Source organism: Myodes glareolus, chromosome 21, assembly GCF_982192425.1.
Source record: "Myodes glareolus chromosome 21, mMyoGla1.1, whole genome shotgun sequence".
Taxonomy (NCBI): domain Eukaryota; kingdom Metazoa; phylum Chordata; class Mammalia; order Rodentia; family Cricetidae; genus Myodes; species Myodes glareolus.
In genome coordinates, this window is record NC_142046.1 from 48,193,496 (window position 1) to 48,204,173 (window position 10,678).

Genomic DNA, 10,678 nt, shown 5'->3' on the forward strand with positions numbered 1-10,678 from the left:
GAATCCCAATAAGCGTGGGCGGGTGATATTGACAGAGACCCAGCTGCAGAGGCAATAACAGCTTCAGCAGTGGCTTTGCATCCTCCGGCAGCCTGGGAAGGAGCCAGTCAGACAAGTGGGAGTGGGATTTAGGGAAGAGAGAGCGAGAGAAAACACTGGGCAAGGACGTGAAGGAGCGAAGGCTCCAAAGCCTGGGAGAAGAGCAAGAGCAGGGTGGGGCTAACTTGTGTTTGTGTGCCACTGGAGTGGGTGAAAAGGGGGAAGAGACAGTGGAGGAGGACAGGAAAATGTGGGTCCTGGTCTTCACGAAACTTTCCCTGCCATGCTTTGATTGCCAATAGAACATAATGGTCTCAATGTCAGCCTGTGACAGACTCTCAGCCTTCAGCATGGAAAACTGAACATTACTGTGGACGCCATTCTGTGCAGGTGTGCAGCTGCTTAAGAAAGACTTGATTGGCTGAGGACACTAAGAGAGACATACATAGATCTAATCTTCATGGGAAGGAGAAAAAGACAAGATCTCCTGAGTAAACTGGGAGCATGGGGGTCCTTGCGGGAGGGTTGAAGGGGAGGGGAGGGGCAGGGAGGGGAGCAGAGAAAAATGTAGAGCTCAATAAAAATCAATAAAAATATAAAAGCGTCAAAAAGGACTTGATTGGAAGACTAAGAGCATCGTGTATTTGTGTCCCACGTTGGCTAGTGGAATAGGAAGTGCACTGTGCTTTAAAAACGTGGCATGCTCTACATCCTGGCTTGAGGAATATAGGGAAGACATTCTAGACTGTTTTTTTTTAAAACCAGGACAGAGATGGAAAGATCTTAACATAGCATAGACCATTCATTGTATAATCTTATTTTGTTCACATTTATCATAACATTCTATTCAAAACTTTATCAGCATATCTTATTAGTAAAAACATTTTATGGAATTTAACCCAGTACTATTGTCATACCTAAATAATGAAAGTAGCAATTTTGCAATGCCACACATCCATTTGATTTTATTCCTCAAATCTGGCACATGGATTTCCAGCTTCTCTTGCCCAAGTTTCATAGTGTCATAGCAAATACACTTCCTAGTGCAGACAGCTTTCCTTTGGACAGTCTTCCACTTTCACCAAAGTGGCTTTGTGTGTCTCTTAGTACATTCAAACATAAGGTAAATCTAACAATGATGATTTAAAAATTCCCAGATGTAGGCAAACACCATATGGAAAATTATTGTAGAAGCACATGTGTGCATGTGTGTGTGTGCTGTGTGTGTGTAAAGGGAGTTTGAATGGAATCATCCTATAATGGAGAGAAAATGCCTTCCTCTAGTATCATAAGTTTTCATAATGCATAGTGGCGGCTGTGGGCTACCAATATTTAAGTTGTCCGTCAGGTTCTATAGACACAATTACCAGCTTTATAGACCAAGGTTATTTCTTTTGTTTGCCCTTCAGAATTTGATTGCAGATTTTATTGCTGAAGACACCACATACTTGAATCAGGATAGGAGGCAATATGCTGTGGGACGTTGGTCTTTTATCCCGTCATTTGTATTATTTTTAATAAAACGATTACTGGCCAGTAGCCAGGCAGGAAGTATAGGTGGGGCAACCAGGCAGGAAGTAGAGGTGGGGCAGCGAGAACAGGAGAATTCTGGGAAGAGGAAATGGCAGTTTGTAGTCATCACCCAGAAGTGGAAGATGCAGATAAGAATGTCTCGCTGATGAAAGGTAGCAAGTCACATGGCTAACACAGACAAGAATTATGGGTTAATATGTAAGAATTAATTAATAAGAAGCCTGCACTAATAGGCTAACCAGTTTATGTTACTGTAGACCTCTGTGTATTTCTTTGGGACTGAACAGCTGTGGGATCAGGGAGGACAGAAACCTCAGTCAACAGAAATAAAATAAATCTGGTATTGACCTTGGAAGTTTTGTTCCTATTGGTTAGCTTTAATTGTGCTGGAGGGTCCTATGTAAACCCTCCAAGCAGCAAGAATAATGTCTGGGTGTCTGGGAAAGATATATATTCTTTTGTATAGTGGTACAAATGGCACAAATGTTACTGGAATATGCGACCACGTTATGATTGGACATAGAACCCAATCCACAAGACAGAATTATATCTGGCAGTGTTAACTGGGCCCCAGACCAGTTTCCAGTTAGATCACATAACCCTAGAAGAGAACCTTTATTATTTTATTATGCCAAATGGACATAGTAATAGACTACACTCTAAGTTCCTATCTTTACAAACATAGATTAGAGCTTTTCTCAAAACTCATCAAAGAAATCTGTGACTTACAACTGTTCAATGCACAGAGTATAAGAGGATTTGGAAAGCTTATCTTTAAAAGTGGGTAGGTATCATGTCCCCTCTTGCTACAGCTCAGGAATCATTATGGGAAAGGGGGCAGAAATAAAAGATTCAGAGGTGGTGAACATCTGCAGTGAAATACTCTTGGTCAATATATTACAAGACTGTGATACACATGAGTGCACAGCACTGTAAATTAAATGACAAGACTTTTACAAGATCAAGGCAACCAACATCCAAGAACAATTCTGGAAGGAACTCAAGAAACCTACTTCTATCTGAGGAGTGATGGAGGATTGACAGCGATTTGGAGAAACCCCGTGTAATATTGCCATGCTCATATAAGACAGCACAAAATAGACCTACAGGATGAAGAAAAAAGGCAGATGACAGAGAGAAGAACACGAAATGTGACGGGTAAGTTGTCGGAAAGGGAAAATGAGGCATTAGAGGGTAGACAGTGAGGTGTGTATTTGCTCAAAACAAAATTTGCATGAAATTCTCAAAAAATACTAACCCCTCAATATCGCAAAGGTTAAATAAGTTACTTGATAGGAACATAAACAAGGACAATTCTATATATTGTGTGACAAGCAGGCAGCAGCAAACTTGTGATCTGAAAAATCAAGTGAAATAGAAACACTTTGTACTGGATCTATATTGCCATATAGAAACAGTTACTTGTTCTAAAACAAATACCCTGCTAACACTGTCAGATAATAGTGTTATCTGAAATATTCTTACACTTATTATATTCTTAGGAATATGCTAAATAATCTTTCCATTTTTCTCAGCAAAAAGAAATGTTAAAAAGTGGACTTGGATATACATCTTGTTTTGGACCTTATCTTGTTACAATATAAAATGAGCCATCTTATTATATTTTCTAAGTTAGTTTTCTTCAGCATATATTAAAAATACAGAATCTTTGGACCTATGTGCTGTGCTTTATCAAGAAAAGCATACTATTTTAAACAACCCTGACCTGGGAACAATACTTTTCTTATAGCCCCTATAAACAAAGGATGTTTTTTATAATATAAACATGTCTGTATCAGAAATGCAGATGTATCCGGACTTCTTTTGGATCTATCTTACCATCCCAGAATTTACATATCTGTGTGTAAAAATAAACACAACAAAATATCAATTAACTCTACCAAATGCAAGTATATTATTTCAAAACTATACCTCGGGCTTCACCAATCTTGTCTTCTGAAAACTTCACCCTAATTTATTGGTATCCTTATGTATTTAGAACTTATTTTGTATATCTTAAAAAGTCATGAGGAATAATATTATATCTGTTTTCCTAAAATAACAGAAAAAAATGTGTAGACATTTACAATGTAAATGTAAATTTCCTATCTGTGCTAAGAGTTATTTCATGAAGAGGTACAGATTATCTATCAACAATAATACAAATAATGGGCATGAAAAACTCACTTTTGAGTTGCTATTTAGGGTTTTTCAGGAAACTCCCTCAGCAGTATAGACTATTTTTATTGCCATTCGCTGGCTCCCAGAAGTGGAACACAAGTCTCAAATGCTGGAGATATCATGTATTCCAGAAACAAGACCTGAGAGCTTCTTGCTGAATCTGACATGAACGTGTTCTCTCTAAGGACTAGCTTTCACAGTTCAATTGGTGCCACACAGGCTCCTAACTGAGGGAAGCAACCAATAGTCCTACACAGGTGTGATGCCTGTGAGCTATAATAATGTCCAACATTGCAGGATAATCCTAAGAGTGCAATAGTGAGATGCATAGCCTAGTAATAATAAACAGCTCTTTAGCTGGACTTCAGACCCATTCAACAAGAAGGGAATCTTGACTGGCACTTAGAACATAGCCAGCTACAGAGGTCTTGTGTAGTCATGACTCTTGGAGGAGAATCTACAAATACTACTTTACTAAATGAGTATAATTCTTAACTGCATTATTAATGCGTATCCTTATACCAATAGGTTAATGTACGTCTCATTTGTTACCAAAGAAATGTCTCTTTTCAACAGACAGAGACCATCAGAGAAGAAACAGCCAACCAAACTGAGGAGAACAAATGACTTTTCTATGCCTAATCCCAACTGATAAACCTATAGCACAACTCCTGAACCCAAATCTCAGGAATCATAACAGAAGAAGGGATGGGAAGATTGTAAGAGTCAGAAGAAGTTTTCTTTGAGATTTTGTCTCCTAGACAAGCTAGAGGAGCTACACCCATGAAGTTTTCCCAAAATGACTGCCTATACAAGACTGGAATTCCATCCACATCAATAGACATGCTAACAAGGATGAGGGAAATCTCATGGGGCTCTAACCTAAGACAAAGAACTACAGTCAACTAAGGAAAGTTGAGAGTGGGAGAAACAGAGTCTTGTCCAGGGAATAGTTCCCAGTTTGTTAATCCAATACCAAATGGTCAATTCACACACAGAAAAACAGGTTATGTTATAAGAACAGAGAAGGTTGCATACACATGCTTATGAGTATATATATATTCACAGTTTAAAATAGAGACCATAAATCTGAAAGGAGGAAGGGGAGGGTGAGGCATGTATATGGGAAGGTTTGGAGGGAGAAAAGTGGGGGGGGGAAAGATGCAATTATAGTTTAATTAAAAACACATTTAAAAAAGAATTAATTTTGTGATCAGTAGTCTCTTCTCCATCTAAGCTCTTTCTGCCACTGTGACAACTTTTACATCATGTGCAGGAAAGATCCAACAGAGGAACTCTGACATCTGCCTCTAATAGAGGATTCTTCTCTCCATACCACATTAGCTACCGAGTCTCAAAACCATTCCTTTGCTGCTGCACTTGGTTGCTTTTCAAAGACTGAAGATACCATGCATTTGGTCAGAGGATTTGGAGTATCTGAGTTGGATCTCACCTAAAGACTAACTTTCATGGTATTAGAAGATCCTATGTAAGCTACCAAGGGAGGAAAATGCCCAACAGTCCTGTCCAACTGTGATTCCTATGAATCACAATGCTTTCACTCATATCATGGTGGTGACCAACAGTTGTCTAACTGGACTTAAAATCCTATCTCCAGGAGAGAAATTGTATCTGGTACTGGAAAGCTAGCCAACTACTCTAGGATAGTGAGGTCATTGATCATAAAGGAGAACCTATTTCACACTTTACTAAACCAGCACAGTTCCTAAATACAGTCTAAATATGTATCCTTATGCCCTCATATAAATATGTGTCTTAATCCTAAACAAAGAAACTTGTCTTTGTAAGAGAAAGAAACAATTATAGAAAGCCAAAACTCAATAAATGCAGAGAACAACTGTGTGTGGGGTTCCAAGGTCCCATAGGATACACCCACAATACAACTCTTGCCCCTCAGGCTCAGGAAATATACTAGGAAGGGGGAGGAGGAAGATTGTAAGAGCCAAATCTCCTAGAAGCAACAGGGTAATGACATCTTTGATACCTCCGCAATATGTCTGACTAAATAGGTCTCAAACAGTAGCTACTCTGATAGGTACTCTATTATGGGGAAGGAAATCTTACCAGGGCCAACCCTTTGACAAAGAACTGTCCACAACTAAAAACTTCTGAAAGCGGGAAAACATGGTTTTCCATAGAAGTGAATCTCTTAAGTTTGGTATCCATTATGACGTGGCCAGCTCTGTATGTAATCATATACATACTAGTAAAGATATTTGGTCTTAACAAGTTGTATGTGTGTGTTTTTATGAATTTATACAAACACACAAATATTTGATAGTAACAGAGTAAAAGAGGGCATGAATCTGAGAGAGAGTAGAATGGGAGGTATGTATGGAAAAGGTTGGAAGGAGGAAAGGGATCAGAAAAATGATGGAGTCATATTTTTATTAAAATAAACAATATGCAGTTATTTAAGAGATGATGATAAAATGCTGAAGGAGATGCAGAAAGGGGAACAGCTCTATATAGCTGATTGGAAAGTAAATTAGCGCAGCTATTGTGGAAAGGTATATGGAATTTCTCAGAATATTAAAAATAGTGTTATAATAGTATCTGCTATTGTTATTTCTGGGTAAAAATCCAAAGGAATTGAAATTGATACATCATGTATAATTAAGTATTACTCACAGCCTGCTTCATTTCTTAGCTGCAGAGGTCCAACTATTCACCAATAGATGAAGAAAATTAGGACTATACACACACTAGAAAGCTACAGGGCCGTAAAAGAAGAACTGTCTGTGATGTGCAGAGCATGAAAGATTGTTTGTAACACTATAGGAACTCATCCACACCCAGAAAGATAATCGCTGGAGTGGTCTCATCCATATGTGGAAGCATCAGCATGGACCTTAGCAGTGGGTTTTGCAGAAGATGCAGTGGGAGAGGAGGAACAATGAAGATGCCACCCAAAGTGTGCAGGTATTTCAGCTATGCTGAAGCAATAAGCTTTGGTGACACGCTGTACTGTACACTCACCAAGTCAATGAAATATCATTGCGCATTTTCAAGTTGCCTAGAATATATTTTTAAAATTCTCACTACACACACACACTGAGATGTTTATGAAGTGATGGATGTGTTAATGAGTTTGACTATTTTCACAATGCACTCAGATGTCAAAACACTACAGTGTAGCCTCACAAATGTTCTGAATTACTCTCAATTAACAATACAAGAAAGAAGCCGTTTTCTAAACATAAATTGGTAATGTCCACTCTGCCTAGTCAGCACCCTTTTAATCCTTGTTGAGGGATGATAAGAAATACATACTGCTTTTGGACTGTTGTCAAAACCAGGACAATAGCTTTTAAGCATAAATAAATTATAAATCGTACTGTACACACATGTCTTTCTGGGTGTTGGCATTTTGCCTCTTTTTATTTTGAAATGTAGGAGGCTGAATCCACATCCTCACTCATGCTATAGTGCCAAGTGTCAGACCACGGAACTACATTGCCTACCACAGAATGTATAATTCTTCAAAATTCACAAGACTTTCTGCAAATGTTAATTGATTTTCAAGGTGAAAACTGAAATATCGCTAGGGATGACTTCCATGGTTGTAGACTTTGTAAACAACGCCAGTGTTGATTTCTTATCATGCTTCTTTATGTACATAGAATTCTATAAACAATTCTGTTTATAAGCTTGAGCTTCTTGGCATTGCTGCAAGAAAACCTTATCATAATCTTCAGCCATATCCTATGCTCCATAGTTGTTGGGATGTGGGCCTGACTAGTGAATAAGGCAGTAAAAGTTGTTTGACAGCAGAGAGAACAATGTAAACAGCCTAAATCTCAGATTCTCAGATATGAAAGGACAACCTGCTGGCAATTTTAACTACTTGAATAGCCTTATAATAGTTAGGCAGAAACTATACCATTAACCATACATTGGAAAAGATTTTAAACTAATTCCAATTTCACAGAACCCCTAGGATATAAAAACAATAATCATGTTATCTCAGAGTTTCCAAAAGTCTTCTAAATGTAGACAAAATATCTAAAGAAAATTACAAGAAATATAAATTAAATATTTAAAGTTAGGAAATATATTAAGCACTTGAAGGGGAAATTTCTTTTCATGTAGGATTCTTGAGCTGTCTCAAGCCTTCCTTGGCCTTATAATATTGTCTTACTCCTTGGAATCAGACTGCAGCATACATCAGCCTGTCTGAAGCTCATGTTCAAAGTGTTTCTAACCACAATGCATTCCAGTTTCAATTACGTGTGCAACACCCAGCTGCAAGTACTTCCCAGACACACTTGGAAGAGGCCCAAAGGACTCCAAGTGATAAAAATAAAATATAAAACATAATTGATAAGTTGCATCTTGTAACTTATTAGAGGTTCTATTTTTGTTGTCTGTGTATATGTCAAATTGTTGACATGTTTATGCCATGTACACAAGTCATATTACATCATTTAAATCTATTAACATAACAGTAACTTAAAGACAGCAGAGTTTGTGTCTCTCAAAGAGTTAGGATTTGAGAAGGGCCACAATGTTCCAAAGAATTGAACTTATTCAAATCTGATGTCTCTCCTTCTGGATTATCCTTGCCTCCAGGATGTCTAATGTACCTGAAAACAAAACATCCTGATACATTGTAAAATATTTCTCTTACGTGATTTGGAATTATAAGGTGATGAATTCAGGTAGGTGAGTATAAGCAGTAGGTTTTTTATTAGTTGTGTTAAATCATTAGTTTTTCAAAATATATATTTGTTTGCATTTACTTTTATTTACTTATTTATCTGTACATGTGTGTATGTGCATGCACACACACACACACACACCTCTGCACACCATGGTATCAGGACACAATTGTTGGGAGTCAGTTTTCTCCTTCCTGTATCTGGGTTCTGGTAACAGAATTTTTGTCATCAAGTTAGACAACAAGGGTGCCTTCCTTTCTCACTGAGCCATCTCACTGGATCTGTTTGTTTTTTCTTGAACAGCCTTATTTTGTTTAGATAAAATACCAGCTGAAAACTATTGCTATTTTAAATTTTTCAAGGCAAAGGATACAAATCTCCTAACCATATTCTCAGCGGAACTGTGAAACCTCTAGAACACTAATGCCGTGTATGTGGATTGCAGCACACAAGACTAAAGGCAAATAATTCAGTCAAAGAACGTGAAGGAACCTCCAAGAGTTTATTATCTTCAGAAAATGATACCGGTGAGAATCAAGTTAGGTTTCTCTTTATACAACTACATGTCTCTCTTTGAAAAAATTTGGTCCCAGTGCAACTGGGCAAGCCAGGGTGCTACAAACGGAACATTTTCTAAGACTCTTTAGGCCACCAGAAGTTTAATCCCAGTCTTCCCTCTCAACTTCTCCTGCAGTCAATTTAAAACGACAAGTGCACACTCTAGAAACTTTTTATCCTCAAGTTTTTGAATCGGGGTTAATAAACACAGTCAAAGGTAAAAGGCTTGATTGAAAACAGCTTTTGGAAAATATTCTTGGAAATAAAACAATTCTTCCCTTTGTGGCAATTTTCTCAGTTCTGAGAATTCTAGTTGTCATGTTTTGAATTTTACAAGGGCAAGTACAAAGTCTTTCTCTCATGTACATGGCATGTTCCACAATGTAAGCCAAGTGACGCTGGCATTTGATGACTTTAATAAGATAGTGAAATCATCCAAATACACTGTATGAAATTCTCAAATAATTAGTACAAATGTAAGAAAATGAAGGGTCAAGTGATTACCAGGTAAGTAGAAGACAATGCGTTTGAATCCAAAAGGATGGGTTCTCTCACCCTCACACTCAAGCACAGAATATAAAACTATTTGTTTGCTCGTTACTAAATTATAGCCACTGCTATAATCAGAAGAATGTCTTCAGAATGTCAGGGAATAAAAACACAGATGCACATATACTAAAAAAATCTCTGAATCATTGGAGGTAAAAAAGGGAAATTCATAAGCAAACTGAAATGACAGAAGTCCCCTTTGTGAAGCAGAAATCTGAGGAGCTGCACCTCTGAGTCAGCCTCAAGAATCAGGAGACATCATGATTGTATACTCTCTTGAGACACTGAATAATGTCATCCTTACCATTATTATTGAAAATATATATCTTTTCAGATAATAGATCTTGACTATGGTTTCCCCTGCCTCTACTCCTCCATACTCCTCCCCATCTTCCCTCCCATTCTGATCCACTCCTTGTTTGTCTCTGATTAGAAAAGAATGAGTTTTTAAGAGAGAAAGATAAAATACAACAAAATAAAATATAAGAAGAAAAAATAAAAACTAACGTGTCGTAATTAGGTTAGAGAATCAAACAGAAGGGAAAAAGTCTACAAGTAGGCTAAAGAATTAGAGAATCATTCCTTCTCCCACTCGGGAATCAGGTAAAAACACTAAACTGGAAGTCATAATGTATGCACAAAGGAGCAACGTGGACCCATGCAGGCGCTGTCCATACTGCCTCAGTCTCTGGGAGTTCATATGAGCTTTGATCATGTTGATTTGGAGGGTCTTGTTTTCTTGGTGTCCTCCATCAATTCTGGCTCCTATTATACTCTTTCTGCCTCCTCTTTGGCAGAATTTCCTCAGCCATGGTGGGAGGAGGTATTTGGTAGATACAACCTGTTTAGGGCTGAGTGTTCCAAAGTCTCTCTCTCTCTCTGCCTAATATCTGGTTGTGGTTCTCTGTATTTGTTCCCAGTTGCTACCAAAGGATTCGTCTCTGGTGATGGCTTAACCAAGCACTGATCTATGTGTATATCAGAATGTCAGTATGAGTCATTTTATCACTATGTTTTGTTTGTTGATTTGGGATTTTGTTTATTTGCTTTTTAGATTAGCATTAATTGATTTTACCCTAGTTCCCTGGGTTACCTAGTTTCTGGTTCTTGGTCACCCAACTTTTGTTGGGTATGGG